General features: G+C 37.9%; 1 protein-coding gene across 12 annotated transcripts in view; it reads right to left on the bottom strand.

Annotated features, from left to right (window-relative positions):
• The window catches only part of FARS2 (phenylalanyl-tRNA synthetase 2, mitochondrial), a 288,914-nt gene that overhangs the window by 250,079 nt on the left and 11,010 nt on the right, over positions 1 to 27,825 (bottom strand). For 4 of the 12 annotated variants that reach the window (XM_067290820.1, XM_067290824.1, XM_067290821.1 and 1 more), the window contains one exon: positions 10,979 to 11,092. The exons of the other annotated variants lie outside the window; for them this stretch is intronic. The gene's annotated coding sequence lies outside the window, so the exon portion shown is untranslated. The remainder of the gene's footprint in view (positions 1 to 10,978; positions 11,093 to 27,825) is intronic. 12 annotated transcript variants of the gene reach the window in all.

Genomic DNA, 27,825 nt, shown 5'->3' with positions numbered 1-27,825 from the left:
ATACAGAGCATGTATTTTTACACATGTAAAACTCCAAGGTACTAGATCTTAAGAACACTTTGTATAGATACTGAATTATACTACATTCTTATGGGCTTCTTAAATGTGTGTTAAATTATCTTTTTCAGCCATATATAGCTACAGAGTAACTACAGAGTCTACATTTACAGATGAAATGAAATGAAAACCATCATCAATAAAAAAACGTAAAACCCTTTAAACTGTTGGTAAGGAACCTTTCTTTTCTGTAAATTTTTTTTGTCGTAATGTATAGCAAACACATAACCGTGAGTACAGAGCATAAAAATTTTACTGGCATGAAATTACAGTTACCACCTATGACTCAAAAACATCAACAGTTGTCGTAGCAATACAAACTACCCCAAACAAGTGATGATAAAATTTTTATACCTTACAACATAAGCCATCACTATTCTGCTGACTTAAGTTTCAACCATCTTATTTCCATTGATTCTACAATTAAAAAAAAATAGCACATAGACACATGGGGATTTTTCGCATTAAAAATTTAACACTGCCTTGCCCCTCATGTATAGTTCTGGGGCATTTGTTTACAGGAGCTCATGAGGGATCTTAACTCTCCTTGAATTTCCATTTGTTCAAACCATTCCCTTCCTCCCCTGCCAAGTCTTTCTTGGTATCAACTTAGACCCTGCTTAGTTTTGCACTCCTTCCATCAAAACCATGAACTAACACAATTCTGTTCAGCATCTCAATGAATAAGGCCCTTATCTGGGCTTGTCAAGGGTACTAACACATGCTAAAATGAAGCTAATTATGTACTTGAGGAAAAGCAAGGCTTTAGCAGTGCAATTTGTAAACTACTGAAACACTAAAGAACTTTTGACTTGCTCCAAAGTCTTGTTATCTCACACTTTTTCAATAGTCTTTTAATTAGTGGACTTTTGATTAGACTCTCATGCATGATTCCACTGCAATTTGAGCACAAGCACAAATTTGAAGCTAGCAAATTGCTGTCTGGACAGCCATACTTTTATGAATCCTTTTCTGGAGCTGTAAACATGTGCATAACTCATTGGAAATTGACAGTCAAAGCAAGAGTTTCATATCAAAAGTAAAGGGAGGGACTTAATCCACAAATTTAAATGCAAAATAGCTTTTCTCATAATTTTAAGTATATCTGAAACCATTAATCTGTTTTGCACATCCAGAAGATACCAGCTTGCAAAATCATGGTTTGCAAATGGTAGTTTACCAAAAATTGCAAAATTCATGCCTGAATTACCCAGAACTGGGTTTGTGGAAAACAGAAAAAGTTGTTTTCATCTGGGTATACTAATCTGTGACTACAACAATCTGAAATGGAAAAGTATTTCAACAGATTTTTATATAAAAAAAGTGGAAAATAAAATAGGATAATTTCCTAAAGCATTCTGCCTTTTAAAGGTGGACCCCATACAATCCCAAGTATTCTTAACTTCTCTCACAACAAGGGCAATGGATACCCTAGACAAGACTTGCCACTTTGTTGAATGAACCTACTAACGTGGAGGGATTTTCTTTTTTGAAAGAAGAAATCATCTTGCCAAAATTTTTTGTGCTAAGTTATGTACAGATTTTCTTTTGGACCTCTGCATGGTGAATTCCTGTAGGAATAACTTAACTCAATGCAACAATTCAAAGTCTGATGAAAATATTTCTTTTGCTGATCCTTACAAAGTAAGTTACAGTACAATAAGGACAAGAATATGGAGGGAAAAAAAGGAAAGCAATCAAATGCCCCCCACACTTCATTTGATGAAACAGTCGCAAACATCTCTTTCATTTCCTCTGTTATTTCTGTAAATGAGCTCTATAGAAAAGCCACATTGACTTTAGCAGCACTACTAATAAGACTGAAGAGATTTGGCCCTAAAAATATCTACTGACAGATGAAGAAGCAGCAGTAGTATTGCAGAATAATAACAATTTACATTAAAAGCTGAATAACTACTTGTTCAATAAAAATGATCATTTCCTTTTTCAAGTATTTGTTGAGAACTGACAGACCTGAGTTTAGAACAGTCTTTTACTATCTGAATGGCATCTGTTTATTTAATAATATCAATTCTTCCTGCATGTCAGATTTGGCCATGGGGTTATCATCAGTACTGAATATGTATGTACAAGACCTGAAGATTTAAAACATATCTAATAATGGCTTAATAAAAGTACTCAACAAAGCCAAAAACTTGCTTGTAGGGTAGATTTAGAGTCATATGTTTATACTGTATTCCATTATTCTTTATTTGTCCCTGTACATCCTAGGCATAATTCATCATCAGAATAAGACAGTAAAACAGCACTGAAGGCAACCATGTTGCACAAGTCCTAGCATCCATTTGCTTCAGTCATTACTGATTCCTTTTGACAGCCAGATCATCTTGGTTTTGACTGCATGCAATGCACCACAGGAAACAGATCTACTGTGTTGGTCTGAATTTAAGGTGGTGTGAAATCTGAGGCAGTCTTCATTTTCTCCAGATGTCAATGGAAGAGATGATCCCGCAGCCTTTCTCCTGGCAAATGTCCAGGCAGACTGGGAGACAAGTCCCTTCGGACCTGAAAGGACAGACCTGCTAGCCCAGGCATCCCACGTGTAAATAGTATAAGGTGCCTCCTTACTTGAGCACTGCTGGGAACCCAGCGAGACCTGCACTGCTGTCTTTGTCCCAGGAAGTCCCAGCCACAACGGAGTTACTTGAAGAGACCCAGATCCGTCCTCTGGCAACAGTCTTTGAGACTGGCTGGTGTCGCATGCCAGCTGCATCCAGGGCTGAGCGGGCAGGCAAGTGACACAGGCGTGGAGCTCCTCAGTCCAGCTCCCTGCTGCAAGCAATGCACAGCGAGCGACCTACTGCAGGGTAAGAGCAGCCCTAAGCACACATGAGTGAGTGTATGTGCATTCGTGTGTGTTCATGTGCATGTCTAAGGAAAGAGCAGGAGCTAAGGAAGGGCCTAGAGCTCCCTTAGCCTTACACTGAGTATGTACCTCAGTAATCTGTGAACACAAGGAAAGAGTAACTTTTTCAGATCTTAAATTTTTCCAGGAAAGGAAGCCTTGCTGTGTATTTGGCCAAGACAGAATTTAAATACATTCATAGATATCTGTCTAAGGCATGTTAAGAAACCTATGTTCCTTACTTCACTTAGAATAAATAATTAGTATGACTGGAATGGAAGAAATATGGGTCAAAAACTGGACTGAAGCTTACTATCCTAAGCTCTGTACACAGAGCCTCATCTCAAAGAGCACACAACCAAAGAGAAACAAGCAAAAACAAGAAACAGACATTCCAGGAAAGTTTCTCTTTATTTTTTCTTCTTTATTGGTAATACAAATAAGGTCTAATTAATTTTATGCATTCAATTATTAAATCCATCAACAAAAGCAAAGTTGTATAAAGAACAAAGCTTGGGGACACTAACTTTCTGCATGGTAAAACAAGCACCTGCTAACGTCTGGGAATACTTAATTACGGTTATAAACTGCAGATCAGAACTACTCTCTAAAAAACATGGAAGATAATATAAACACATTTTTCACCACTTTAAAAATCACATGCCACCTTATTCCATGCATAACTTTTTGAGAAAAAATTCATAAAGGGCTTGTCAAACCAAGAACACCTGCACCTTTTCTTCTCAAGATGATGATGACTAGGACTAGATGAGAGCTATTAATTCTAAAAACTGGAAGGCCATGATATCCAGAAACAATCTGTTTCATTCACTAGATATAATGCCTTTGTTCAATGTAACCCATTAGTTTTAAATGGGCAATATGTTTGGGGGGGGGGGGGGAGTATAACATCAGCTGTCTATATTTTTAATTGAATTCAAACTTCCATCCAAATGCAACATGTCCAGAATCAAAATTAATCATAAACTGGTGATAGGAAATGTGTAAATCACTTTTATAAAAATGAGAATACATAAATATTAAGAAACTAAATGTGTTAGGTTGTATAGTTGCTTAAATGTACACAATGTATCCTTCTGTTGAGCAAAACAGAAAAATTAATGCTAACTTTAACATAAAAAGACTACATCTATTTACCACTCAACTTATTTCAGTCCTTGTCAGCCAGTGAGAATGAAACATTTTCAAAGAAAATAGCATAAAATGTACAAATGCTTGCCTACTCATTTAAATAACCCATTTTTAATTATGAATTAAATCTATTCAACCTGACTGAAGTCCTGGTCTGCTCCCACCTACCTGCAAGCTTCTCCTTTAATGACCAGAATGAATGTGGCTAACTTTCACAATGATGCGTAGGGAGCTGCTAGCTCACATAAATGATTTTTCATGAGCATCAAACAAGGAAGGCGTTTATGATTGCCTTCCCTAACAATCTCCTCATGGTGCTCTGAGCAAAACTAATTATTCTGTAAAGACGGTCTGGAATAGAGTTCCTGCTTTCAATTAACCTGGACTGTGTCCAGCTAATGAAGTGGAAGGGAGAAAAAAAAAATTTAACAAGATGTGTTATACTACTTTTAGCATACAGCCTTATTTATATTCAGTACCAACTTAACCTACTCCCAACTGTAAGGTGAAGATTCAATCCACACATGGTAAAGTTAAATTCACTGAATGGTATTATTGTATTTGCAGTGTTTACTTTAGGAAAATAATAGGAAAGGAATTTCCTATTGTTTTCTTAATAGGAAAATAATAGATAAGGAAAGGCAACTGTAATTTAAAGGTCTTCTCTAGGTAAGTTCAGCTGAAGACAGAGGTGGCAGGAAACCTCTGATTTTTATTTCCAGAAGCCATATTAATGGCAGTATCATTAAGAGTCCTCCAGTAGGGGCACTGGTGTGAAATTTTAGGCTCCAGCCTTCTCTGCTTGTGACCGATTCCTCTAGAAAAAGCAGTGCAAGCTTAATCCAAGTCAGTACAACACATGACATCATTAGTCACTGAAATTCTGAGTTACACACCAGATACCTGCACGAGTAGTGAAGATACCAAGCAAACAGTCAGTGAGAAAGCCCAGAGCAAGGAAGACTTTGTCAGGGGAAGAGGATCAGATTAGGGAACATTTAAACAAACTGATCAGAAACAAGTCCATGGGACCTGATGCGATGTACCCACAAGTACTGAGCAAGCTGGCCAACATCACTGCAAGGTCACTCTTGATTATCTTTGAAAGGTCATGGTGATCCGGAGAGGTTCCCAACAGCTGGAGGAACGCAAATGTCCCTCCCATCTTCAGGAAGGGCAAGGAGGAGGAGCCGGGGAACTACAGGCCAGTCAGCCTCACCTTGATCCATGGGAGGGTGATGGAGCAAATAATCCTAGAAACCATCTCCAAACATATGAAGGACAAGAAGGTGATCGGGAGTAGTCAGCATGGATTTATGAAGTTATGGCATCATTATAAATGATGCCTGGCCAACCTGGTAGCCTTGTACAATGAGATGACTGGCTTGGTGGGGGGAGAGCAGTGCATGTTGTTTATCTTGACTTTATAAGGCTTTATAACACTTTTGACACTGTCTACTCATAAACAAGCTGATGAAGTATGGAGTAGATAAGTGGAGAGTGAGGTGGACTGAAAACTGGCTGAACTGCTGGGCTTGTGGTCAAAGGCACAAAGTCCAGCTAGATGCCAGTCACTAGTGGTGTTTCCTGGGGTCGATACTGGGGCCAATACTGTTCATTAATGACGTAGGCAATAGGATAGAGTGAATGCTCAGCAAGTTTGCAGATGATACAAACTGGGAGGACTGGCTGATTCGCCAGATGGTTGTGCTGCCTTTCAGAGGGACCTTGACAGATGGGAGAAATGGGCAGGGAGAAATCTCATGAAGTTCAACAAAGTAAAATGCAAAGTCCTGTCCCTGGGGAGGAATAACCCCCTGCACCAGGACAGGCTGGAGCCAACTAGCTGGAAAGCAGCTTTGCAGAGAAGGACCTGGGGGTTCTGGTGGACAAGTTGAACATGGGCATGCAATATTGCCTTGAGGCAAAGAATGCCAACAGCATCCTGGGCTACATTAGGCAGAGCATCACTAGCAGGTAAGAGGGAGGTGATCCTTTGCCTCCACTCAGCCCTGGTGAGGTCACAACTGGAGTGTTGTGTCCAGTTCTGGGCTCCCCAGGACAAGAGACACTTAGATATACTGCAGAGAGTCCAGCAAAGAGCCCCTAAGATGATTAAGGTACTGGAGCACCTTTCATATGAGGAGAGGCTGGGAAAGCTGGGATTGTTCAGCCTAGAGAAGAGAAGGCTCATGGGGGATCTTATGAATGTGTATAAATACCTGATGGGAGCATGTAAAAGATGGAGCCACACTCTTCTCAGTGGTATCTAGTGAACAGATAAGAGGCAATGGGAACAAACTGAAATACAGGAAGTTCCACTTAAACTTAAGAAAAACTTTTTTATAGTGAGGGTAGAAACACTGGAAGAGGTTGCCCAGAGATGTTGTGGAGCCTCCATCCTTGGAGATATTCAAAACCTGACAGGACACAGCCTTGAGCAACCTGCTCTAGCTGTCCCTGCTTTGAGCAGGGTGGGGAGCAAACCAGACAATCTCCAGAGGTCCCTTCCAACCTCAATAATTCTGTACATTTACCCATAGCCACTACCAAAGATAAGATTTGGGAGAGTAGAGGTATTGAATAATCCTTTCTTGCAGTCCTTTACTGAGGATGGTGTATCTAAATCAGAAATAGACAAATACAAGATGCAATGTTGAAAGTCATCTGGAAACTGTAGTAAGTTATACTTTAAATCCTGCAGGACTTCTCAGCCAGCTGGTGGCAAGAGGTGGGATGGTCCAATGACAGTTTGAGTTTGCTTTTGCTACCCTGCTTGTCAGGGCTTGGTGGGGATTGGAAGCACTAAATTCTGATCTCATTTTTCTAAAGGAAATACTTATATGAAGCTGGCATAAGTAACACTTTTAAGCATCCAGTTGCTCAGTGCTGTGGCCACACAGATCCCAATATCACATGCTTTCTCTGGTAGCATGTCATTCCATAAGCACAGTATGTTGTTTTCCACAGGAGATTCACCACCAGCCTCAATGGGAGCGTATGCAGTGTCAAAACTGTCTACTGTCCTATGAAAATGCAGACATACTGATGTAGTAACCAAGTTTTAACCTGTTTTGATTGCCACTATTTCCTCTACAAATAATAGTGCATAGTTAATGCAGGCCTGTGCAACAATAACATATTTAATGTACTCCACAGGATACAAAGAAACAGCATGTCCCCACAACACAGTAAAGATTAAAGAGACAATGCCATATGTTGTGTGTCCTGGAGAATATTTTATAGTACTTTGGGATTTTCAAGGGACAAGAACGAACTCGTTAACTTCTGTCCTTGTAATATCTTTTGAAATATTCTAAGATTTTTGTTTCCAAAGAAAAACATAGAGAAGGGAAAAAAACAAAGTAATACACTAACTTCCATTCTTATACACAACAATCCAAGAATACACTTTCAATGGCACTCCATTTCTGCTAGCAGGGATTTGGGGGTTGTGGGTTGTTTCGTTTTTCCAAACTACAGCACAGCTACAACTTCTTGCAGATCATACAAAGAAATTATGACATTCTCCCAAGAACTCTGTTCACTCTACCTGAGAGCAGCTGTAGTGGCCCACAGCTGTGCTAGCAAAAGAAACCATGGAGCTCAGAAAAACAGTGTTCTGCTATGGAGAAACACAGTCATGCAACCCAAAGAGAAGTCAGATCGAAACTTACACAACCTCCACCAGAGATGGGTTGCCTGGAAGTTTTCTGATATACGATCATAACTCTTTATGAAATAACATGCTACAGCATCCATGTAATGTTTTAAATAAGAGGTAACAGACCATTTTCTTCATGACTGTATTCAATTTCCTCATTTAAGTGTTTAAATCTACACTGGCTCAAACACCACCTACAATAATGCCAATGCTTTGTCAAAAAACATTATAAAAAAAGCACATTGTCTACCCTAATTTACAGTTAGGAGAAACTCAACATGCTGGTGTCCCACCACCACCACCACCACCACCACCTAGAGGGTGTTAACAGACAATGCAGTGAGGTGTGAATAGGAAGGGATGGAGGCAGCACAATTTGAAAAGGAAAGTCTTCATCTACTTCTCAGAATTCCTGCAACATGTAAAGACATTTTGTTTTGCCTCCTTTTTAACTTACTCTGTCTCCAGTATATATTTTTATACATTCTTGCAATGTCCTATTTAACTCTGTATTTGTTTTCTCACATTTTCTTTTCCCCTAGAGCATTTTGCCAATATTCCAAAAACTGTATTTAATTTTACATATTTCTCTTTTTTATTATTTCTTTTCAACCTTTTAATCTGATTGAGGTATGCTGCTCTACATTCTTTCTTTTCTACTTTCCTCTCAACCCAACAAGCACATACACTGCTGCAGTCTGAGCATACTCTTCTCCTTCCCAGCCTCCTCCTACTCTTTGTAAACATCTCCTGCTCTTTGGCCACAGCCTTTCACATTTCTTTATTTACACTAAAAGTCCTTTCCCCTCTCCTCTAGTCTTCCTGTAGTCACTAGTTCTCCCTCTGTAAGTTGCTACGTGATCTGAAACCAACTCAGCAAAGCATTTATACCTTTCTCTAGTTCCACAATGCTTTGAATTGGCCACCTTCTTAAGTGCTTCAGCAGATCAGAGCAGAATACTCAGCATCCTGAAGAACCAAAGTTTTCCATTTATCAACTAAATAAAGATCTTTTTCACTTGAGGCACCCCTGGAGAATTTTCTCTCTCTCAGCTATATTGGAAGCCACAGGAGAGTAGACTAATCTCCTAGATGCCTTAAGTTAAGTGATCTGAATTGCACAATACATTAACCTAACTTTAAAAAAAGATTAAAAACTGAAATACCAGAACAAAAACCACAAAGGTTGTTCTTATCCTGTGAAGCCAATTCTATCCAAAGTTTTAATCCTTCTTTTTTTGGCCTCAGATTAACCTGTAATGGATACCACATACACCTCCCACCAGAATAAATATTACTTTGCTACATCTATTTTCCAGTGGCACGATGCTTACCTCTATTTACTGCAGAAGCCTGTATGCAGCTCCTGTTTAATTATTGTTCATTCCTTTATTCAGGACTCTATCAAAAGTCCACAAGTAACCAGTAATTTCATTTCAGAAGCATTAAAAAAACCAGAATGACTCTTCCTGCTTAAACACTACCCATATCTAATGCGCACGTTACCATTCCTTCACAAGGCAGGAACAATAGCTATAATGCTTTAATCCTTCAAGTTAATTGAAAATCACACATGCCTTTATATACACACCATAAACTTTAATAGAAGTGCCTTCCATCACAGTTTATAGGTTTAAGTAGCTGTGTATGTGTTCCCTAAACTCACACTAACTATTTCAGAAAGTCTGTAAAGTTTTAGAATGACAAAAGGTGCTAACACACTGGTATAAAATGGCATAATTGTAGAGATTAAAAAAAAAAAAAAAGCTGATTTTTTGTTGTTGATCGGTTTGTTTATCTGTTTCGGGAGGGGAAGAACTTGCTTCTTTGTGATATTTAGAAAAATTAAAAAAGGAAGGAAATTGCATTTTCTTCTGCTGAAGGTATTTTTTCTTGACCCTCTTAAAAAAACCCAACTAGACAGAGTCAGGAATCTAAAGGTAAGTTTGTCTTTCTGTTTTTGTGACTATGTCAGTGGTGCACAGATAGGAAAGCTGATCGACTCTAAATGCACTCCTCCCAATCCAGAAAACAAAATCAAAAATAAAGGTTTCTGTCAATGCCTGTACTTTCATTGTCACATTTTTACTGAGCATCTCATACCACTTGGTGTTCTACTTAAAAACTCCAGCTGACAACTGAACTTCAGCTTTCATTTTATTTTCATTTTATAAGCATACAGTCCTTATGGAAGGAGGTTGGAAATGTAAATTTGCAATGCTCCAAAACCAGAAAGCAACTAAAAAGTCCCCGAGTGTATTATTTTAAAAACCTCATTATTTCCAAACATTTTTAAGTTGGTAAAACAGAGATGCTTTCATGAAACAGGGCCTTGAAGGTTAAACAGTAACAAGCTAAGGCAGATGGCAACTGCAATTACCAACATCAAGACTTCATTTCAAATACAAATACAAAATAAATTAAGGTTTGAAGCTATCAATGTGTAATTTAATTAGCTTTATCACACGTGAAATTTAGGAACAAGTTCTGACAATGGGAAGTATGATGAAGTTCTAGTGACATTTCTTGCAAATGAAGCATGCGTGGTTTATAAGTTCAGTTTGAATATATACTCTGAACACTTTCAACATCTGTGAGGAAGGAGGAACAGGCAAGAAAAGCCCAAGCCACAGCTACTATGCAAAGGGATACATCTGGAAATGAAAAACACTGGTTTAGTAAAGTTGGGGTAGGGAACAGGGGCAAGATGGAATGGTTCCCTAGTTTACTAATAGTTATAATAATTGATTTGGGACTCCAGCTAGGTGCTACCCAGGAGCTGATAACATATTTGCTGCAATGGATAATCATTCATGTCAGTGTATATACATATATACACATACGAATTATATATATATGTAATTGCCATAACCAGCCACTACTCTTTTACGCTCTTTTCTACTTGATTGAGGAATCTTACTATCCAAACTCTTTTTTCTCTTTGAAATTACCTGGGAATATATATGATAATCATTTCCATTAACTGAAGTCTTTACACTGAGACTGGACATATCTCTGAAAGATATGCCTTGCCCTGGCCAGAAATTACTGGAAAGAATAGACAAAATCCCCTTGACTGTCCCACTCACTGTCAGTCTAGACAATATAATGCTACCTTCACATCACTAATGATTAGACTTTGCTATTTGATATTAGTAACAAAAACAAGGAGGAGAAAAACGTATATTTTAAGGAGCTATAGAACTACCACAGGTTCATCTGCACTACCATCTACTTACCTTCCCTCTAGATAACCCTCCTTAAGATGAATTTCAGAGCAGGGTGTAGTTCCAAGATTTTTTAACCAGGCCTCTGTAGTCATTCATTATTCTTTGTTATTTTCACCTCTCCTTCTGAAATGAGACATGAGTTTTATTCAAAAAGTTCCCACATTAGCATTCCATCCCCTCTCCACCATGCTGTAATTCTTCTGTAGATCATAATTTCAGTATCTCAATCATTTATGAGAGTAAAAGACAGGACACTGACCTATGGGTCAGATGTTTCATATAACTGCACTGATTTAACTGACAGAAGAATTTAGCCCAATTCCTTAAATAAGCACCAAGCAGAAGATCAGCAGTAAAGGAGAACTTTTTAAACATAAATAAAGACGTGCAACAGCAGCAGGGGAAATTCAAAACTGACAAATACTCTTTCAAATTTGCCTCCATGTGCAAGTTTCACACAAAAAGCGTTAAAGATGCTCATTCACAAAGCATTTTGTTGAATACCTACACTTTGACCATATTGATTTGTTCCTCTCTTAAGACTCTGTTTTATTTCTAGATTATTAAAAGAATGGAGAAATGCCTCAGTGTCATTAGCAACACGTCAGTCTTGATTCAAGGAATTAACAAATTATATATGTCTTGCATTAGATACTGGACCAGTTGTGCTCTATTTTAAAAAGGCAGGGATGCATCTGTTATTGATCACTGCCTTGGGGGTCTACACTTTCAACCTTCTTTCAAAATAGGGCCTGTTTTATATGTCTAAAGCAGGTTTCTCTGTAGGTTCAAGTTAAAATAGAAAATGAACTGTATGAAATAGGTGAAATAGAAATGAAATAGAAATACAGTAGGATGAGGAACACACATGGTCCTCAGCTGTCACGCTCAGCTTTGCATAAAAATTTAAATGTTCTTTACTTATCCATATTGCAATTCCACTGCAGCCTCATTTCGAAGGTTAGCGGCAAGCCACAGAATGCGAGTTCAAACTTTTCCATATAAGCAATATACTTTGGACTTAAGATGGGGGAACTTAGAGCAGTGAAATAAAAATGATTTAGACTCCAGTAATGAAACACATATATAGCTACTTCCTCAAGCTGTTCCATCCGACACAGATAGAATATATATCACTGCTCACTGGTCCAGAGCATCAGTGTTAAAATCCAGAAACTTAAGAGGACTCCCTTTCGTACAGAAGTTCCTCCAGAAAGTACAGGAGAAGATCATTCTTTGTAATGACGTTGTGGGGGGGGGGGGGGGGGGAAATCACTGAGGTCACGCTAAATTCAACCTTGTTGACATGATTCTCCATCACAAATGATAAACTACTGCCACCATCGCTTCAGTCTGTTTACTGTAGTTTAAAGCTCAATTTATAGATATGCGAAGAGGTCAAACAGAATAACTGAACAGAGAAAAAAAAATCAGTTACTAAGAGTTCAAAGCCACGGATAAAATATGTCGTTCACCAGGGGCAAACTGGTCTGCTGAACAGTTGCAAAAACACAGTAAAAAGCATGCAAAAATGTAAATATATGTAAATATCTACAAATTTCACTCCTGATTATCCAATAACTGTAACTGCTGTGGTTTACAGCAGTTCTCAGTGGGCTCAAGCCATTACTGACTGAATAGATTACAACAATCTACTGTTAATATAAACCCCAGGTTAGATAATACACAAAAAATAAAAATAATTAAAAATAAAAATAATAAAATTAAAAATAAAACTAATTAAAAATAAAACTAATTAAAAATAAAACTAATTAAAAATAAAACTAATTAAAAATAAAACTAATTAAAAATAAAACCCCACACCAACCAACCAAAAAAACAGATCTGTACAACCTCATTCTTTACCTCCTCCAATCTATCATCTGTCATTTATCTTGGTCATTTCTGTATCACTGACAATGGCTGTTACTAAAACAGCAAAGCAAGAATAGACACGAGGATAGGTAACAAAAAAATAATGTAGTAACTGTAATGAGGATAATGGGGTGCTCATATATTTCCTTGAAGAGATGAGTGAAGGCAAGAGAAACTTTTAACAACTTCATATATCAATATACAGTACAGGTAAGGGGGCACCATACAGCTGATGAGAAGGGAAAAAAGGAATGGAAGCAGGCCACGAGATAAGAAAGATCTGGTAATATTCTGTGTCCCGATAATCTGGTGCAAGAGCAATAGAAGCAGCTGGGGGTCAGAGCCGCAGAAGGATGCACTGATAATACAACATCTAGAAGGGAGAGGAAGAACAAAAAACAAGACATTCCAGACAGTCTGCAAGGAAAAAAAAACAAACATACAAAAACCCTATATTTCTAGTGTTTTCCGGTAAAAATACTCAAGAAACAGGAACTAGAACTGAAACCCAAACAGTGTATTCTTTATAGTACTACCACTAGGTATATCAGTGCTCCCAAACCTTAAGTGCAGTACAATACAATAACCTTAATGGCCAGCAAGTAACAAACAACTAACTCTAAGCACAGTATGATCAAATTTCTCAGTTTTTCCTATATTTGTGACCAGAGATAAGATGTATAAAAACATTTAATGTTAGGCTATATATTAATCTATATTGATTTTTTTTCTAGAGTTGCCTTTATCAGTTTTAGTAACTACTAGAGAACAAAATTTGCAACCACAAATGGAAACCTGGGAACTAGGCTCAACATAAAATTATCGACTCTCCAAACCTCTAGCATACGGGGAAGCTGAGCTTTCTCTGAAGTGGTTTGGGAAAACAGATTATGAGTTCATCTTTATGGTTTCAATATGAGCAGTTTTACATGCACTAAACAGTGGTTCCTCGCTGCATAAGAAGATCCATCGATTTCAGTAGGATTTGCCAAGGATTAAGGTTAGACTCAACAGAAAGATGGATGGCTCTCTGTTATCAAAGGTGGAGCCACTTTAGTTATCTTACCTAAAAATCACATGGCACAAACACCAGTCTAGCTCTCCTCAAAGGCGCTTATCGAACACTCGTTTTTTGCCATTCGGAAGGGGCTGAGATAGCAGCTGCTCTTTGCAGGAGAGCCCTAGCCCAGCTCTCCAGGTCAGCGTGCCCAGGACTTCCCTCTACCCATCCATATGGCTTAGCCCTTCGAGGCAGGTGAAGAAGAGTTTGCCAGGAGGAAGAAAGAGGAGTAAAGCACAGGGGAACAAAGCACCAAACCAGTGACCTGGTCCTTCAGCCAGAGAGACTGTTTGGTCTCATATCAGCTATATGCCGTTTGTTGATCCCATTCTCAAATCCAACCAACTGATAAATCTTAAACTAATACAAAGAAAAAACATATATTCCAACAACTTGCTAAGAATATAGAGCTCAGTCATCTTAATGCAGATACCCAAGGGAGGAGATTTCAATATGAATAGGAAGTGGGGGAAAAGAAGCTATTGGCCTGCTTCAAAGATGCATGTTCACGATTCTGAGAAAGGTGTGTGATAGTCTTACACAGCTAGCTCTAACATGGTTTAGACAGTCTCATATACTCACAATAAAACGTTTTCCATTTTAGAACCATGTTCTCTGTCTCATCTCTTCAGAGAAAAAAATACCTTGCTGATTAAACTTTTAGAAATGTGTTTTTATACAGATAAAGCTTGTGTTTTAGTCACTCCTGTGTGAAAATTTTCTGTTTTTCTGTTGCCTTGTGATGAGAAAAAAAAAAATGCAACATAGGATAGAGTCTCACTTTCCTCTAATTCTTTTAATATTTCAATACAAAAAGCAAGTGTACTGCTATATTCACAAAGAAAGGTGATAAGAGTAGTCCAGTAAGCAATCAGAAGAATAAATCAGTGTAGCATGAACTATTTTGCAAGGACAGTCTAGGGCAAATAAAACTCAGAAGCAGGCTACAGAGAAGATAACAAAGGGAAGATATGCTTGAGCCCAATACTCAGCAAACATGCAAAAACTTTGCATTGGCTGCTACTGGAGATCCCTTGGTGACTTTAGAATGCAGAACAACCAAAAACAGAAGGAAAAAATTCCAGCAGATGGCTCTAAATGAGGAGAACAGAGACAGGTGACTAACTAGTCTGAGAGGAATAAAAATAAAATGAGAGCAGTGCCATAGTGTTATCATTTTTGTAGAGCCACCTGGAGAGGTAGCTGGCTTATCAATGAATGCCAAAAATGAGTAGTGCCCATCTGCTCACCCTAATAAATAACCTTCACTAGAAAAAAAAGTAAGAAAATACAACCCTCAGCATTACTCACATGCCTTCAAAAGACCTGTTTATTTAAAGTATTTATTTGGGTCATACAGAGCTTGGCAACTACTTGCCCTAAAGACAATAATTCTTTAAGACCATCCTTGGAAGCACATAGCCAGACAGTAGCTGTAAGAATTACTGATAGCAGAAAGCACCAAGGCCTTAAACAACCAAAATCTCTGTAATTATCACTGCCTTCAAAATGACTTTAGGCAGATATGATTGGCCAACTGAATGGACTGATGGTAAAGCTCTAAACAGGAAGGCCGTTCAAAATTCAAGAATTGAGTACCTGTCTAGAGATAACAACAGCTGCAAGTGTCTCCATTCAGAAAGTGTGCAGTGGTGTTGGCTTACCTCACCTCCTCAGCTGGCCGCCCAGAACAGCGGTAAGGGCCCTGCTTTAGCTGATTCTAAAGGTGGACTGAGAAAGCAGATCACAGCTAGCAGAAGGTGGAATGACAAATACTCAGGTCTCTCATAAAATACCACTACACAAAGAAACAGATGAAAGAAAACTAAAGCATACAGGTGCGTTTACCTTCATAAGTTTGAAAGCAAAATGCTTCTTTATTAGCACTAACCTTCATCAGCTGCCAAACATCGTTTTTACAAGAACAATGAATGAAGGCATAAGAGTTTGGAGCAGAAATGCAAACTTTCCAAATCTGAGATATTTCCAAACTGACCTTTTCATTCAAAGCTGTATTTATTTTTCAAACGTGACAAATTCAGTTGGAAAAAAATAATGGTTAGTTTGATATCATCCATTCAAGCACCTCAATAAAAGCAATTCAATCACATAGAACTGTCCGGAATTCTCACGACGTTATTCTGGATAAGACAAGACTTTATATATTCACAAGACTTTATATATTCACAACCATCTTGGCAATATATAAGCCATCATACGACTTTAGTTTCATTGCTTTTTTGCACTAGGACTAATACATAAGTGTTTGGTGCTAAATTCTGCCTCTCACATGGCAAAAATGAGCAAGAATTAAACATAAAATATGCTTAGATAAACATGATGAGAAAGGAAAATAAAACAAAAACCATTTTTGAGGAAATACAAATTACAGTATGTGACCAAACATGTATCTTTACAGGCTGAAGTTCTATAAAAGCCCACTTTTATAAAGGACAGAATTCCTCTAAAAGTTAATATAGTACCTGTGTCTACCTGGGTTGATTTTAAAGAGCTTCCAAGCAGCAATTTTAAAACTGTCCATACTTAAGCCAAGCAAACAGATATTGCACTGAGTGCAATGCAAAAAAGCTATGCACAATTGAAAGTTTATTTTCTTTTTTCAATTTAATACACTGGATATTCATTTCTTCAACAGGTATTAAGTTATTTTGTTTGTGTAAATTTCTTTAAATGTGGTTGTCCTCAAAATTTTATATTTCAGTAAGAGCTACAAAATTTAACAAGTTTTACTAACTGTTCCCGAGACTGAAGTGAAACAAGGTTAACACCTTAACTGTACCAGTTGCAAAACTCAGCTCTTTCAGCTAAAGCACAAAAGATAACACTGTAACACCATGTTAGAGGGTGACTAAATATGCAAATTATTTCCACTGTTTTGTATTCTCTGCATTAGCATCAACCCATGGTCAAGTAAGGAGAAAAAAAAAGAAAAAGCTAATGTGATTTAGTTCATATGTGAACTTACCCATGCCTTTGAAATAATGTGGGCTAAGAGTGGGAATTCTCTGATACAATGCCAACCAAAATTCTGCGTAAACAAAAATGAACAAAGCCTTCCGCCACAGCCAGTAAACTCTTGAGGTCATATCACCTATTTTTAACTACAGAATTATTCACAAGACATTCACTTTCTAGTCCAATATAAACAGTTGTTGTTTTTTTAAATAAATGTTTTTCTGAAAGATTTGGAGCAAAGCCTGCATCACTAAAAACTTGCATGCGAAACAGATATCCTTAATTTTTAATGTCCGTTATAAAAATGCATCAGGAGAAAAGTTAAAATTATTATAATGTTAATCATCCAATATGTTAGTAGCAAAATACCCCTTTCTCTTCCCTCTTTTAGTTTACTGCATCTTATTTTTAAATCATCTGTTTTTCAATCTGGTATGAGTAAGGCAAGTTGCTGTGGCAGACAGACCTTGTCCCCACTGCAGGAAAGAACAGAGGTAGATACTGCCCACAGCCAAACAGCTTTAGCAAGGCCTTGGATACGGCATTGCACCCATTGGTGAAGGCTTCTCCTTGCACCTCTGAAGACAGCCTGATCCAAAAACTTTTTAAAGATACCATACATTTCCTAATTTTACCAAGCATTAAATTGTTCTCATTGTGAAAAGGAAAGAAGCACACCCATAAATAATATCATTGATCAATAGTTACACAGCCTACCGAGGTCAGTTCATATCTTTTTTCAATCATCGTGTGCTGACAGGATTCATCCCAGAGCACAGCCTTCCTACCTCTAGCATATATGTCACTCCTAATTTATTTAAGAAGAAACTGTAATCAGCTAAGCAGATGCATTGCTAATTCCTAACCTTCAAAAACATTTCACTGTGCTAAAAATCTGCTCAAAAAAAAAAAAATTTTTTTTTAATTAAAGTATTTTCTTTAAAAAGCAAACATGCATGACAGCAACACAACTTGAAGCAATTCCCTAGGTCTTAATTTTAAATTACATTTAGTTTTCTAATCTGCCTTGCATTCACATTTAATAGAATACAGCTAGCTGGTAAGAATTACTCTACCCCAGCCTCAAAATATTTCAACATTCTAGAATTCTAGATTTTCAAAAATCTTTCTAGGACATTTCTATTTGTCTCAGCTGAATCAGATTCAGGTTTTGAGCTGTTATGATTTCTATTGAGATGAATTTTTACTCTACATCGCAACCATAAAACGGTACTGCTTTATTCAACAGACCTTTTTTTAAAAAATATATTCAGAACTATTCAGTGTCTGCTCATCGCAATGCAAAAGAAGAGTTTTCCTTCCCATCCAGGTTACCAGACACAGTATCTGGATGCAACCCGCCTGGACGCGATCCTGTGCAATGTGCTGTAGGTGATCCTGCTTGAGCAGGGGGGTTGGACTAGATGATCTCCAGAGGTCCCTTCCAACCTCAGCGATTCTGTCATTCTGTGATCTCAGCCTCCCTGAAGATAAAGAACTTAGTAACTAGCCCAATCACAACAGTTGCACTTCTGGAAACCCTCATTATGGAATTACAACCAACAAAAGGATCCATTCCAATTTAAATATCTGAAACAGAGCCTGAAGGATCAGCAGTTTGGGAGAGAAAAAAAAAACAAAACTCTTATATAAACAGAATTTACACATTTGGGGAATCAATGTCACAATAAGCACAGAACCTCAGTTTTTCTATGCATCACAATATTTTTAGTATGCTCATTTTGGTGTATTTCTACTTACAGCTATTTTGTGGATCATGGCTTTAAAAGTACAACATTTACTTGCTTAGAAAGACTTCTTCCTAAGAGAGGGGCATCCGAAATGAAATTATTTTAGCCACAGTTGAAGAACAAATAAAATGAATGAAATATTTGTTGATGCTGGCATTAGATGATTTCAGCTCCCATCCTACCTCAGAAACATCTGAGTCTTTCTAGGACAACAGACCTAATGCTGGCAGAGTTCAGCGACTCTAGTATCAGAAGGTAAACTCCATTCTCTGTCCTCCTATACCAGAAAACTACGTGTACCAGCTGAATCAGGGAGTTTTTTTGTTTTTAACCTCTTCTGTGTATCCAGCCTACGTGTATGAATCTTTTTAATTATCTGGCCTTATCGTGGTGCTCTAGGGAGAGGTTTGCTTTAGTAATTCTGATGGTTTTCCTGGTTGGCTTAGAAAATGAGGAAACTTCTATGAGCAAAACAAATGAGCAAAACAAACCAGATGCTCCTTTAGTACGCAGTAAATGAAAGTTTTCAGCTACCCAGACATCCTTAATTATTTTCAGCAAATAGGTCATCTGTGTAGAGTTGGGCATTGTGGTTCTTCATTCCTCCGCTGAGGAATGCTCCATCTTGGAGCATTTGGTATTTCATTGCGAAAATAAATAGCCCATTTTGTTCTTGCAATAGTCAAAAAGAGAGCAAAGGCATAAAGATAAATGCTCACTTCTGAACCTAACAATGTCCTTTTCTACTGCATCTAGAAAATCCAAGAAAAGGAGGCTTTAGGGTTTTCATGCCACTTGTGAGACAGTCTCTTACTACTAATCAGTGGCAGACAGTTGGCTTAGCAGCAAGTTGATCCAGAGCTGTTACGCCTGGATATTTAGAATCAACCTTTTAAAATTATTTATATTTATTACCTTTTATAAGAAGAGATCATGGTGATGACTAAAAGACACAAGGATTACATAGCATTACGTAGCAGTTGTCAGTGCCTGGAGCACACTTCCCAGGATGTAGGTTATTTGTATCTAGGATTTTAGTTCAGGATTGGTACAGAGAACACAGGCCTCTGCCCTCAAAAATGACCATAAAAAGCTTTCTAGAAAAAGGATGCTCCACATCTCTCCCTGTTAATGCGGTGGCTTCCTAAGAGGATAAAAGCTAAAGAGCCTAGTTCCAAATGCAAACCACAGGTTACAAATATCAAATGGTGCTGGCCAGGCCATCAAATGGGAAGCTCTGTTAGCAATCAGCAGGCAATAACACCATGGTTTTCTACAAATTTTGTATCTGCATCTGGCGAGGAGATCTTTATTAGACATCATCAGTGATATTCTGGACAGGTACATTTTGTCAGCTGCAATTGATAGGTACAAGAAGGTATTACATTTTGAGTGAAAAACTACTCCATGATGTAAATATATTACTTAATATAAGCTTGGCAGAACAGCATCTCGAAGGAGAGCCAGTAAAAACACTACTAGCTTGTGGTCTTATTTTTCACACAACACCTCACATTTCAAGTAATGATAAATGATTTAAAATTGAAATTACTAGCAATTTTTTAAATATAATTACTTCAAATCTTTCCAGTAAAAGAGCAGACATGTGAGTGCAGTTTCTGGCATGACCATCACCTGAGGCATGATCTTCACAAGGCAGATTGTTTCGTTACAATTGGGTTTGTGTGCATGTATGCACATCTATACATGGGGAATGAAGACTGGGAAAAATCATTCTTTTGCACATGTGCACACAAAGTAATGTAATATCTGCTGGTACCTCACATTTGCTTCAAAAAGCTTTAATAGAAGCAATAGGAAAGGGATACAGAAAATACAGTGAGGGTTACATTTCTCCACATTTTTGAATTGTGGTAACTGCCCCTGGAATGGGAAAAATTGAGAAAAATGGATATCTCCGATTTGCAAAATGGGTAATTAACTACTGCTGTTACTGTGGCTTCCTTTCACTGGTGATGGGCACCAGGCAGGAACAGCTTTCTCAGCGCAACTGGAAGATCAGAGAAATGGAACACTAACTCCCTTCCAAAACTACAGCGCCAAGCAAACGAGCAGTGTAAGGTAAACAGTATTTGTTGAACCTTTCTTTCAGGATACCACTCATAAGCTCTCTCTCTGGGTTCATCCATTGAAGCTTACTCCACTCCAGAAACAAGTCTGAGCTCCAGAAAAATATGATCCAAAAATCACAAGCCAATTGGGGTAGCAACTGGTATTCTCCTTCCTATCCCAGATGCTTACAGCATACACATCTTTGTTTAAAATCTCAGTTATCAGTTCTCCACAGAATTAGTGCATCAGAGATGATGATGGGCTACCTCCCACTTCATAACCTCTCATAAGAGTTACAGTCTGCTGAGGGAGCAAAACTGACCCCCAGGAAAGCAAAGCCTAATGACAGTAAGAGGTGGACAGCCACAGAGCTGGGCCTAGAGACATCTAGTCTTATTGCTGCCAAAGATAGCTATGACCCCAGGACCAGCCTCCTTTAGAGGTGAATACAAACTTTTGTAGTTTACAGAATCACAGAATAATTTAGGTTGAAAAAGACCTCCAGAGGTCACAGGGTTTAACATCTTGTTCAAAGAAAGTCTAATCAGATCAGGTAGCTCAGGGACTTGCTTAGTTGGGTCTCGATCGCCTCCAAGGATGGAGATTCACAACCTATCTGGGCAACCTAATTATATCTAATCGGAAGTTAATGCTCTTTCCCATGAGTTCCTCATATGGAGAGAAATGCACAATATATTCACCCACTAACATACGAAACCAAACTTCTGCCATCTCTGCCTAAACCATCTCTACCAGAAGGGAAAACAGGCAAAGAAGACTATACATGTAAAACTTAGGAAAGATTCAAAGGTGCACAGGTATCTTGACAAGTCACACACAGAGAAATGTATCGATACATCTGCCTCTCAGGTCTTAGAAAGCTGTTTTACTGTCTACCTTGTCTCTGATTGAGCTGAAATGCACGATGTATTACGAATGCTTTACTCTTTCTTTTCCTTCCATGTCTAGTTACCAACACACAGATGGACCTGGCAACTCTGTATCATGAAGAGGACAGAATTCTCCTGGAGAACTGCTTATCCAGAGCACTGAGAAAGAACAAAATATCCTGGAAGAATACACTGTGATTACTACAGTGAAGCAAATAACCAGAATCCCCCCAAAATCAAAGATTAATCAATTTCTTATACTTCTATTTGCAAAATGACTTATCTTTATTCTGGATTTATATTCCAATTACCTAGAATACTTCTATATCAGAAACTAATTCTGACAAGCTATTTAAAACAACAAAATGAGAACGGCTTTCATTTAAAGACAATTCATTTAAGACCTCATACAATACTGACAGATGTTAATTTGAGGAGGTAAGTTGATAAATTTATGACAAGCTATGATGTACTTTTTCAGATGAAAACAACACACCGATACTTTTAAAAAGAAGTAGATATGTTACTGTAAGGTTTATTGTTTAATAAGCCTTCTCTATCCGCAGCAGTCTAACAGCTCACATTTATGGTTGGTTACCATTTCTACGAAATCCCAATATTTGCTAATGATCTCCAGAACTGGGAAAAACAACCTCTTCTGTTTCAAGTCCTATTTGTGGACATGCACTACTCTTCTAAAATAGTCTGAAAGACAACATACGCACTTTTTATTCATAAACCATCCATTCTCAGTCCTTTGAAAATATTTCAGACAACACTATTCTCTTTCCCACTTATTTAAGATGTGTCAGCCAATGAAGCATAATTCATTTTTGGGACTGAAAGCAGGTTAGAGAAAGCTTTTCTGCAAGCAGCATAACCAGCAAAACTTTGTTTTCACTCTGTCTGGAGGCAAAGCTTGTTTGCAGATTCAGTGAGAAGGGACAAATTCATCCTGTTACCTCTGCTTCAGCTGAGGCATTAATCAGGTCTCTCTCCTTTATTAAGCCCCTTATTCTCACACAACACATGTAACTTGCTGTCTTTGAGATCTAGACCTCCCTTATGAAATTTGACAAATGGTAAGTGGAAAAAGGAGGGCTGACAGCAGATGTACAAACACATACACCATCTCATAGCCCTCACTTCCTTTGAAACATAGGTTTAAAAAACAGAATTTGTAAGAACAATATTAAGCTCAATTCAACAGTGTTTTCAGAAAGTTACTGCAAAAGATAACAGCAACAGATTAAGTGAAAGTAGCATTTTGGTTCTCACAAATGATACAATTTTAGTCTATTCTCATTGGTAAAGGTCAGTGAGAAGGAATGAACAGCTAATCTGCCACTCTGGGGACAAATTGCACTTATGTACTGTCTGTCTAACTTCTTTGGATATCATTCATCCAGAATACCCGCTGCTGTCACTGGGCTACAACAGCTGTAAGTGTGAACAGATTGATTACCATTCAGAAGTCTCAAACAAGCTGCCATTCCACTTCACTTTGGATGCACAGGGATTACTGGACAGACTTTGTAGAGTCAATTCATATGTATACAGAGCAGTTGTGTAATACAGAAACTGCACATTTCTCTGCGGGAGACCCTGGGCAGAAGTATGACCGCTTTTTAAAGGCCCAGGTGTTGGGAGGTATGGCAGCAAAGACCATAATTTTTGAAACAGTACACTCTATGGAAACAAGAAGCTATATCAGAGCCATAAAAGTTCATGAACTGACATATTCAAACATATGAAACCAATCCCAGTTCCTAACCATTAGAGGTCAGATAAGTATTCTCTAATCCTTGAAAATCTTGTGGCAGTGATCTAACAGCAGGTTTGTGACAGACAAAAACAAAACAAGTTTTCCCAACTTGTACAATAATACCCTGATCATTTAACTGTGCTGTTTCAAGACAGGCAAGCAAGATGTGTCTCTCGTTTCACTACTCACAGAACCAGCCTAACGATTGTCACCACACAACACCGCTTGATGCAAATCAGTTAGAAAACTAGTAACATTCAAAACAAATTAAACTGCATCAGATAATCTTTTATCAAAAAGAAACATTCTTTTTAGACCCACCTAGAAATGCACTGGATCAGATGACCATTAAATAATATATTTTTCTGCATTTTTATTCCCATTTGACATCAAAATGGTAGAATGAATGTATACGTCTCAGTTCTCCTGTTTCTCAGATTCGCACCTTAGAAAAATAGTTTTCCTTCTAGAAAAGTTACTAATATGTTGAAAAACAAAGGCAAGTAAGAATAATCAGTTGCTCACCTAGGTCCCTTCTCAAACACAAATGCAGAAGTAGATCCAATATGAGCTCATCAGCCAGAGCTAGAGACAAAAAAAATAACTACTTAGATCACCCACTCCATTCCTCTCCCCAGGCCTGAATCATTCCCCAACACATGCAAGGCTATTTTTGTGATATACGTGCTCCTCCAGAATCTTTGTAAATAATAAACATTCTTGCATCAGTGTGGTCTGAACGTATGTTGTGCTTATTTAAGACGGTAATGTCTGCCTCAAAAGCGCATATGTTCTGTGCTATGCTGCAGTTGCTACAGAAACTTTTTTTTTTTTTTTTTTTTGTAAAGTAGCAGACAAAAAAGCCCCATAAAACCTCAGCATCTTGCTGGTACAATATTTGATGATGCCTCAGTAGCTCTTAAAGGCCCCTGTGAAAAAATTTGAAGCTCCTTTTATTATTTTTTAGCTGACACAGACCTCATTTTTTTGAGTTGAGATTTCACTGACAGGTACACAATTGAGAACGTTAGAGAATCCCAATTTGGGCTGAAAACTGGATGCAAACTATCGAATGCATAAACAACTCCAAGAAACAGATTTATGACTAGTTACACAACTATTAAATTGAAAAGGATATAAGGTAACACCCTCCTTCCTAACTTGATATTTATACCTACTGTTCCAATCTATGCCACTAATGCATAAGAAGCCTGGTAGCTTTCATAAGCACTTAGACTGCAAATTACTCAGGCTCACAACAGTATCTGCCAATATTTGCAAGGCAAATATAGGACGCATCTACATGGAATCTCTGCGTTCAGGGTAAATACACACAGCCAGGTCCCACCACCCTTCCTCACACTGAACAGTATCTTATTTCGTGAACTGCCACAACTAAAGCATTGGGACAGCTCACCTAATAAGGTGCAACATAGCACAAATAAATGTGATAGAAATTTGGCTGATGGTAAAGAAAAACAAACATTTGGCTCTTCTGAACAATGACTGGGTAATGGCCTAGCCTACAAACCTGCTACAAACTTGGTTTTATGCAAAGAGGCTTCCTCTGGTTGTCCCTCAAAGTCACATAAAATTTAAAGGCATCTCCAAACATGACGCTATGCCGCTTTACACAATTTAAACAAAAAAAATAAAATGACAGCATTACTAGGGATACTCTAATCACAACCCATGATGAAAACATACATTATTGTACAACTATGCATTTGACATTAGAAAACCTCATTTTTACTCTCAGGCAAAGAAAACTTATCATGAAGTACTATTTCTAACGCATAATGTTAAAAACAGCTTATGTTATTGCCCTGGGTACAGTTAAAAAGTAGATACCCAATAAAGTCATAATTAATCTGCTCCCTTCTTTAGCATAAAAGTATTTTCAATGACAGAAAAAGACCTGTTTCGTGTGTAATGTAAGATGATCAGATGTGATGTTACAATTAACAAGGAAAACAAAAAAGTTTAGCGGTAAAAACATCTAGTTTTTAAATAAACGCCCAGCAATAGAAAAGTCAACCATGTGTATTTCCAGACTTGCCACATCATAGATATATAAATATGTTGGGCCTACATAATTACTATCTCAGCAGGTAGGACACTAGAAAGGCCAACATATCATCAGTGCCCAAGCTTACCAATAAATAAATCATATGCATACAGGTTCAATCCAAGGACCATGTAAGCCAATTAAAAAAAATCCCATTTAACTTGAGGAGCTATGGATCCATTTCAGGCAGCAAGCTGCTATTCCATCCTCTTTCTTCTTTATCAAAAGCACTCCAACAGTATGAAAAGCAAAGAGGACTTCATATGAGTCTCTAGACATTGTATCTTCTCTCAGACCTGAATCTTAGGTGAATTACATATAATTAAGCAACCTTTTCCATAAAGCTATATTAGATGCTTTCCAGGTTTGGAAAGAAAACAGATTACAATTATTGCTACATCAATAGCTTTAAAAGTTTTAAACTATTTCTTTCACACACAGGTTTAACCTCATTGTAAATTTATGTGGCACATTGATATTTTCCATGCTCAAATATTGCTATATATTGCAGCAGTGATAAACAGTCTGATGTACTGCTAATAGGGCACTAAATTTAAAAGGCTCCCTAAGATTAACAGAAAGACAATCTAAAGTCAAAGGGAAAAAAACATGAACATTCAGATCAAATAACTGCCTATTTTTAATTACATTTTAAATGTGATATCAGATCTGTGGGACAACAGGAAGTTATACACAATTAGACATTTTTATGAAAACTATCTGTGTGGAAGAATGGTTAAGTGAAAAGGGGCATGATCTCTTAGAAGTGAGCAATCCTGTCTTCACAATAGAGGGAGGATCCCTGCGGCTATGTGAACTGTCCTTGAGCATTCCTAGACCATTACAGAAGGGGAAGACAAGTAGTGGTAAACAAGTAAAGGAGGGGGCTGACAAGCCCCTCCACGTGAACAGCAACTTTGCACCAATCGTGTATTCGCTTTAGGCGAGTGAACAGAGACTGTAAACCAATCATACAGCTATTGCTAGTGCATGCTTATTGCTTGGATATATACACTCTGTGTAAGCTCTAATAAAGGGAGAACGATCATACTCATATTGAGACTCCGTCGTTACTCCAGGTCCGTCTCCCACTCCGACATATCTGAATAACCTTTGATTCAATTTTTGTTAACATTACTTTTTCACATTCTAATTTTCATTAAATGGTTATGAGTTAAAGGTGAGATCATTTGGTTTCAGCACCTCAAACTCAGCTCGCAGTGCTGCACAGACACATGATTAAGTCTCCTTGTAATCAGGGTGTGAACTGATGTCCACTAAAGGCTTGCACTGATTAAATGAGAGCTGGACAGGAGTCGTAGTAAAATCTTCATCTGGGAATTCAATATATGCACCACTGTTACTAGTCATTACACAGTGTGTCACATCTAATAAGTATTGCACAGGAAGTCAAATAATAAAAATCATTCTTTTCTGCTAAACAATCAAGAGTCAGTTATATGAATACTTAAGCTGTCAGCTTTTGACAGAAGAAATGGTGTCTCTGCCTAAAATTTCACATTCCCTTTATATAGGGACATCTACACAAGCTTAAGTGGCAAATGGTGTTTAGACACAGTTTCAGTAAAACTTGTCTATGCAACGTGGCCTAGTTGGCCAGCTTATCTCCTTCCCGCTCTAGGAGAAATATTAAACATTTCTGAATGAAAGGGGCACTTTCTTCAATCAAACCCCTCACATCCAAGTTTAAAAGGTTTTGGAAGTAAAGCCAGACAGGTTTGCTCTTGGCACCTCCATCTGTTCCATGTTGGCAGAACTACATAAAAAGCTGAAAAGGAAATGGTATTACTACAGCCTTATTTCCACACCTCTGATCTCCTTTGCTGGAGCTACTCAGAAGCACCAGAGGAACTGAGGCCAGAGGCTGTGCAGTGGGATCTTTGTGACCAGGGAGTCCGAGCAGCAGGCTTTTGTCTCCATGCAGAGCAAAACTTGTCCTCATGGAGCTCTGAAAACTCAGATCTGAAGGTGAAATGATCTCCAGTCTACTTCCCTCCTCCCCCAATCCCTGTCTAAGACTAAAGAAAAAGGTGCCAGAAAACAATGACTAAAACTCCCACCATCTTTCCTCTGCTTAGCTTTGCCAGAGAAGATTTCTGCAGAGATACCTTCAGGCATCCAATTAAAAAATACACTGGCAATTTTTTTTGCTGGGTCCAGACTTTTAAGAAGTGGTTCTATACTCAACTCCTGATCCAGTACAGACACAGCTACAAAATAACATAGACTGTATCATAGATAAGATACGATAAAAAAAATGATTCCCATAAATTCACCCCAAGACTAATGTTGCTCTTGAACAACATTTGTGAGACTTTCCTCCATTTTAAAACATTACTCTTGGCTCACTCTCCTTAATAAAGGCCCATTATCTCTG

Source organism: Apteryx mantelli, chromosome 2, assembly GCF_036417845.1.
Source record: "Apteryx mantelli isolate bAptMan1 chromosome 2, bAptMan1.hap1, whole genome shotgun sequence".
Lineage (NCBI taxonomy): Eukaryota > Metazoa > Chordata > Aves > Apterygiformes > Apterygidae > Apteryx > Apteryx mantelli.
This window is presented reverse-complemented; position numbering and strand designations above follow the sequence as displayed.